This window comes from Aythya ferina (assembly GCF_964211825.1).
Source record: "Aythya ferina genome assembly, chromosome: 14".
In the NCBI taxonomy this organism is placed as follows: domain Eukaryota; kingdom Metazoa; phylum Chordata; class Aves; order Anseriformes; family Anatidae; genus Aythya; species Aythya ferina.
In genome coordinates, this window is record NC_140312.1 from 12475322 (window position 1) to 12482497 (window position 7176).

The following is a 7176-nucleotide window of genomic DNA, read 5'->3' on the forward strand; positions in this document are numbered from 1 at the left end:
ACAGGAGAGGGCACATGTGGACAGCAGAGAGCCTCAGCACCTCCCACTTCCATCACTGCTCCCTGGGGACCATTTTTTGCCCTTCCACCACCTCCTTCACCCAGCAGATGGTTTAGGTCCTCTAGGCCCAAACAAAGCATCTGGGCCACCCCAAACCAGGACAGTGCCCGGCTCCCACGTCTGGCACAGGGGCAGGCAGCACAGACGTGCCCCCAGGTTACCCAGGAAGGGGTACACCACCCCAGGTCCTCCCAGGCCCTCCTGGCTTTGTGGCCCCTCACTCCTCGTGCTCCTCCCCACTTACCCCAGGCCCTGCAGCCCCCTTGACCCCCCATTTACACCTCCTTTTCTCCTCCTCCCACCATGCCACCTCCTCCTGTCCCTCCCACCTTCACCCTCCTGCACCCGGCTCCCTCCCGCGCCCCTGCCCTGGTCCCTGCATCCCCCCCCCATGCAGCAGCCCCCCCCAGTCTCCCCCTCAACATCCAGCCCCCCCCACGCTGCTCTGGGAACTGTTGGGTTTCCATGACAGCAAATATCGATCAGGAATGGATGCTGCTGAGAGGCTGCTGCGGCTGCCCTGCACCATTGGGTGCACGAGGCTCCCCGGTCAGTGCTGCCTTTAGGGTGGGTTTTGGTGCCTGAGAACCCCACATCTGGGCATGGAAGAGGTATGGTAAGACCAGGGTGGTCCCACAGGGCTGGGCATCATGAGGAGACCAAATGGAGTCATAACCCGGCCGTGGTGTCCTTGCTGGGTGCTCAGAAGTGTGCAGAGGGGGCAGCTCCTATTTCTCTTCCTCCTCCTTCTTTTCTTCTTCCTCTTCCTCCTCCTGCTCCTCCTGCTTTTCCTCCTCCTCTTCCTCCTCCTCCTCCTCCTCCTCCTCCTCCTCCTCCTCCTCCTCCTCCTCCTCCTCCTCCTCCTCCTCCTCCTCCTCGTCCTCCTCGTCCTCCTCCTTCTCCTTCTCCTCCTCCTCTTCCTCTTTTTTCTTCTTCTCCTTCTCCTTTTCCTCTTCCTCTTCTTTCTTGTCCTTTTCCTCCTCACTCTCCTCCTCTTCCTACTTGGTGGCCTCCCATGGGCCGGGGACATCTACAAAGGGGACAGCAGGGGATCAGCTGCTGCATAAGCTTTGGTCTGACCCGGGTTCTGCAAGCAAGTCTGCTTTGCAGGGGTCCTCACCTCACAGCAGGACCTGCATATGTTCTGGGAGGACACCAGACCAGGGCCACACGTTTGGGTGGAAACCTCAGATCTCATGTCTCCTGAGGGGCCCCCCATGCAGCTTTAGCTGTGCAGCTGCCTGTGCAGACTTGGCAGATTCATCTCCAGTGCTCGTGGGGCAAAGTGGAGCAGGGCTGGGATCTCTTTGGGCTTTGGCCAGGTGCAGTGGCACTGTCTTCCTGATGGAGACTGCCCCTCCTGAGGCTTTGTCCCAGCAGGGCCTTGCTCGGTACAAATCCCTGTGAAGTTTAAAGCAGTGCTGTCAGTAAGCAGAGAGGATTGCCTTCACTTGGTTCCCTGACTCAGGTCCTCACCTCTGGAGCAATGGGCATTTCTGCAAGCCCGAAACAGGGAACTGGGTGGAAATCACAGAAAAGCCTCATCCATTTTCACCGAATCCTTAAAGAAATTAAATGTTGCTGAGGAGGTTCCCAGACCAGGCAGACCTGGCTGAGGTGGCTGGATGATGACTTCCCATCATGGTGGCATGGTGAGTGACGGGATGGCACGGCTGTGGCTGCAGCGGGGGCTGTGGATACACGGCTGGCCTGGAGCAGGCAGTGGGCTGCTGCTGTGCCGGCCTAGTGCTCGGGGCTCAGGCTCAACATGCACATGGAACAGCTCAGGTTGGAAGGGGCCTTAAAGATAATCCAACTCCACCCCCCTGCCATAGGCAGGGACAGCACCCACTAGATCAGATTGCCCAAAGCCCCATCCAGCCTGGCCTTGAGCATCTCCAGGGATGGGGCATCCACAGCCTCTCTGGGTAACCTGTGCCAGGGCCTCACCGCCCTCTGGGTGAGGAATTTCCACCTGACCTCTCATCTAAATCTCCCCCCTTTTAGTTTAAGCCATTCCCCTTTGTCCTGTTATTATCTGACTGAGCAAAAGGTCACTCTCCATCTTTTTTATAAGCCCCCTTGAAATACAGAAAAGCCATAAGGAGGTCAGCCTGGAGCCTTCTCTTCTCCAGGCTGAACAGCCCCAGCTCTCTCAACCTTTCTTTATAGGAGAGGTGCTCCAGCCCTCTGATCATCTTTGTAGCCCTCCTCTGGACCCACTCTAACAGATAAACAACTTTCTTGTGCTAGGGGCCTCAGACCTGTATACAGCACTCCAGGTGGGGCCTCACAAGAGCAGAGTAGAAGGGGACAATCCCCTCCCTCCCCTGCTGCCACCCCTCTGCTGATGCAGCCCAGGGTGCAGTTGGCCTTACGGGCTGCAGGCACGCACTGCTGTCTTGTGTTGATCTTTTTGTCCACCAGAACCCCCGGGTCCTTCTCCACAGGGCTGCTCTCAATGAGTTCTCCCAGCCTGTGCTGACGTCTGGGATTGCCCTGGCCCAGGCGCAGCACCTTGCACTTGGACTTGTTGAACCTCATTAGGTTCATGTGGACCCACTTCTCTAGCCTGTCCAGGTCCCTTTGGATGCCCTCCCTTCCTTCTCTCATATCAACTGCACCACCCAGCTTGGTGTCATCTGCAAACTTGCTACGGGTGCACTCGGTCCCACTGTCCATGTCATTGATGAAGACATTAGACAGCACCAGTCCAAGGACTGGTGTCCCTGCAGGACACCGCTCGTCACCAGCCTCCACCTGGACATGGAGCCACTGATCACCACTCTGGGTGTGACCTTCAAGCCAACTCCTTAGCCACTGAATGGTCCACCACCCGATATGGAGACCAGGATGTCAAGTGGGACCATGTCAAAGGCCTTACAGAAGTCCAGGTAGATGCCATCAGTTGGTTTCCCCTTGTCAACTGATGCAGTCCCTCCATCACAGAAGGCCACCAGATAGGTCAGGCATGATTTACCCTTGGTGAAGCCATGCTGGCTGTCTTGGATCACCTCCTTTGTGCTTTGACATTGCTTCTAGGAGGATCTGTTCCAGAATCTTCTTATAGGAGAAGATTCTGGAACAGAACCCTTCACAGAGGTGAGGCTCAACAGTTCCCCACATCCTCCTTTTTAACCTTTTTAAAAATGTGAGTGATGTTTCCCTTTTTCCAGTCACCAGGGACTTCACCTGGCTGCCAGGACTTTTCAAATAGGATGGAGAGGCCATCAGCCAGTTCCCTCAGCACCCTGGGCTGCATGGCATTGAGCCCCATGGACTTGTGCTTGTTTGGTTCCATTGGTTGGTCTCCAACCTGCTCCTTGCTTACAGCGGGTGCCACTTTGCTCCCCCAGCCCTCACCTGCAGGTTCAGGGGAATGAGAGCCATGGGGAGCCTGACTGGCAGTGAAGACTGAGACAAACAAGTTGATGCGGCACCCCAGAGCAGGGCTGGACACAGAGAGGGCAGGGGTGGGCTTCACCCCCCATAACCCATGATGAGATCCCACAGGAGGAGCAGGGCCACAGTGCTGGGGAAGCCCAAAGCCCTTCTTCCCTGGCCTCATTCAGCTGCCTGCACTGCCATTAGCAGGATGAGCAGGGCTGCTGTGCTCGTGGTGGCTGCAGATTGCATCCCTGAACATTTTGGGGAGACCTGGGGGAGATCTGGGGGATTCTGGGCTCTGTGCCATGGGAGAAGCCCCTGTAATTGCCTGCAGGATGATTGGGATTTGTGGGAGTGGGGTGGGAGTAGCCCCAGGCAGCTCGTGGCTGTATCCCTGCCTGGTAATATGGACAGGGGGATTTAGGGGATTTACAGCTGGCCTGGCCCCCTCTGCAGGGGGCCCTCGAGCTGAAGCCCAGCAGAGCACACAGCCCTGCTCATTCCCCAAGATGACTGACAGGGAGCGGGCTGGGGTGCTGCTGGCTGTGTCCACTCGGAGAGCCGGGGATTTTACCCCTTTGTGAGCAGGGAACTGGCATTGCCCAAGCCAAGATTGGCTCCACAGCCAGATCTCAGCCCCCAGCAGCTCCAGGCCAGCCCAGCTTTCACCCCACTTTGCCGGTCTCACCCTCACCTTGAGCCAGCTGTGTCCTCTCCACCATGCAGCAATCCCCAGTGGGGTCAGTGCACACAGGACCCCCACTCTGCTTCCCACCGGGCTCACCTCTGCATCCCCACCTGCCCGCCACCCCAAACCCAGTGCCCAGCACCAGGCAGCTCAGCACCAATGCTGCTCACAGCAGGCAGCTTTCTCCCAGTCGCTGCCCTAGTCTCCTCCAAAAACCAGGGTAAGAGAGATCTTAACTCCCCGAGCCTACCTCTCCACCCTGATCTCATTATGGGCAGCCGATAGCTGTTGCAGAGCCCACTTTCACTTTGTGAAAGCCCCAGATTCATAAATCACCAGGTTTGCCCCTGGGGAAAAGGTTTTTCAGGAGGCTTTATACTGACAGTTTGCAGTGTCAGGGTGGACTCTAAAGCTTTCCTCCTGCTTGTCGTGTTGTCACAGCTCCAGCGCTGCAGGGATGCTCCAGAGCCCTGTGATGCTCTGCCTGCCTCTCTAGCTGATTTTCACTTCTCCTGCCCTATTAAATAATCCCAGATCAGAGGAAAGGGTTGCACAGGCTGTCTTCCCGGCAGAATGTTTTTTACCAAGGCCACACGGAGCTGGGACAGTCCTTCGTTCATTAGGAAATGGCTAATAAAGGTCATCTTGCCGTGCCCACACACTGAACACATCACCCTGACGTGCATCCCATCCAACCACTTCCATTCACCTCACTGCAGCAAAAATCGAAGCAAGCAGGAGAGCCTTGAAGGAAGCAAACGTCTGCGTGCCAGCAGAGCTGGGCTGCGAGCTGGGGAGGTGCAAAGAGCTGCGGCCAGACTTGGGGGGCTTGGCGGGGAAGGACCAGAGGAAACCTTTCCCTGTGGATGCCTGACCTTGGGCTAAGGCTCTCCATCCCATAACACATGGGTGGGCACTGGTTGCAGCACGTCCCCTGTGTTATCGATATAACCACCTCCACTCACAGCTGTGATGCATGGTGATACTTCTCGAAGCTCACCAGAAGGATGGCTTCTTTCCCCTTTGGCTGCTGGGGGAGATCTGCCGTGGGAGTAAGGCAGGCAGGAGGGCTGGCCATTTCCAAAGAGGAACACGGAAAGGAGAAGCTGCCTTCCCCTGCCTGGCATGGCCTGAAACCATTGTGTTCATGACTCCAGCCTGCAGGAGACAAAGATAAAACCCAACTTGGTGTTCCTGAGCTCTGTCTCCATCCCAGTGCGATGCTGGAACCTGCTCCACCAGCACGGACACCAGCAAAGGCTGAGCGCAGCAGCACCCTGGAGGCAGCGCTTGGACCCTTTGAAGATGTCACCTGCCAGCCCCTCTTTGGGACATGGAGACACCCGAAATTGGGATCAGCATCCCACCTCCCCAAGCCAAACTGGGAGAGGGCAGAGCTGCCACCAGGGCTTGGTGAATCCACCCCTACTCCACCCAGAGCTGGATGCTGGGGGGTTTCCTGAGCCAGAGGTGGTGGCAGGGGGATGGACGCAGGCGAGGCGCTGCTCTGAGAGCTTTCTCTGCTCGCCCTGACAGCTCTCGTGTAACCAAGCAGCCTGCAAGGCTCAGCGGAGACAGCGAAGGGCGTGGAGCCAGCACAGCATGCAGCTCTTTCGGGGCAGCTCGCCGTGGTGTGCACATCTCTTCCCCCAGGAAGGGGGTCCCAGTGAGGACAGGGCTGCTGTGCATGTGGACGTGTTTGGGGGGCCACAGGAACATCCCTGTGTGTCCTGTCCAGCACACGCCGCCCGTGCTCACACACGGCCACAGGCAGGTGCGTGCGCTGCGTTTGGCTGGGGGCGCCTATTATTCTTTATTAGTTTTCCTGTCTGTCTGACATATTCTTTATCACTCTGTCTCAATCTTTCACTCGCCCTCCTTCCCTCCCTCAATCATCCTCGATTAGTTTTTCTGTCTGCCTCCCCTTCCCGTATTCTTCGCCAGGAGCACCCTCTCCCCCCCGTCCTCCTCTCCCCCCACCTCCCACACCCCATCTCCCCTCCTGGCTCCTCTGCATGCTCCTGCTCCATCCCATCGCTGCCCCGACTGCAGGGCACTGGGGATTTTCTTTGCTGCCAGCAACAGCCTGGGGATGCTGAGAGCCTGCGGCCCCCCTACCGGCACGGATGCTGCTATGCTGCTGAATCGGTTGCAAATTAAGCCCCTGGCTGAAAGCAGCTCAGGAGCTGACATCTCCTTCGAGAAGGAGCAGATCCCCTCGGACGCTCGTGCCTTGCCTCCCACTTCCCCCATCCTTCTGCTCCTCCTCTATCCACCCCTCTGCATTCTCACACAGGGAAAGCAGTCGTCCTGTGCCCCATCCCTGTCCTGTGCCCCATCCCCGTCCTGCTTCGAGGTCAGCTGTGGACATCCCAGGCAGGGTTGGGGGCATGCAGGGATCTCACCAGTCACCAGAAAAGGCGCTGCATGACAGCCCCAGGCCAAATCACAGCCTTGATTGCCTCTTATCCCACTCCATGCTGCTCCTGGAGGGTGCCTCTGCCTTGAGGATGGCAGGGAGAGGTGCTCTGGAAAGCCCCTTTAGGTGAGGGAGGGATGGGTGAAGACACCCTGCCTCCCCCAACAGAAATTTTGCAGATATTTTGCCTCATCTCCTTCCATTTGGATGCCAGAAGGATAAAATCTGGCGTGTAGGAGGATCTGGGGAAGGACCCGGGCACACGGAGCCATCAATGCACCCAGCCTGCTGGCAGCCCTGCATGGATGGGTACAGGGACACAGACATGGACGTGGAGGAGACCCCCCCTGAGCCTGCAGGAAGGGGGTGCCTGCAGCTCATGCTGGCTGCAGCCAGCACCTCCCCAAAGCCATGTCCCTGCCTGCCAGAACCAGGAACATCTTGGCCAGCATTGCAGGCAGGACCCTCCGTGCCGCAGCAGTTCCCTTGTTCCTCTTGCAGGCTGAGAAGCCGTGCCGCTGCCCAACCCCGGAGCTGCTCTCCTCCTGCCTCCAGCAGCCAAAGAGCCCATTTCGGGGGGTGGTGGGGAGCTGATTTGCAGCCGGGAAGCCGCATCGACCGC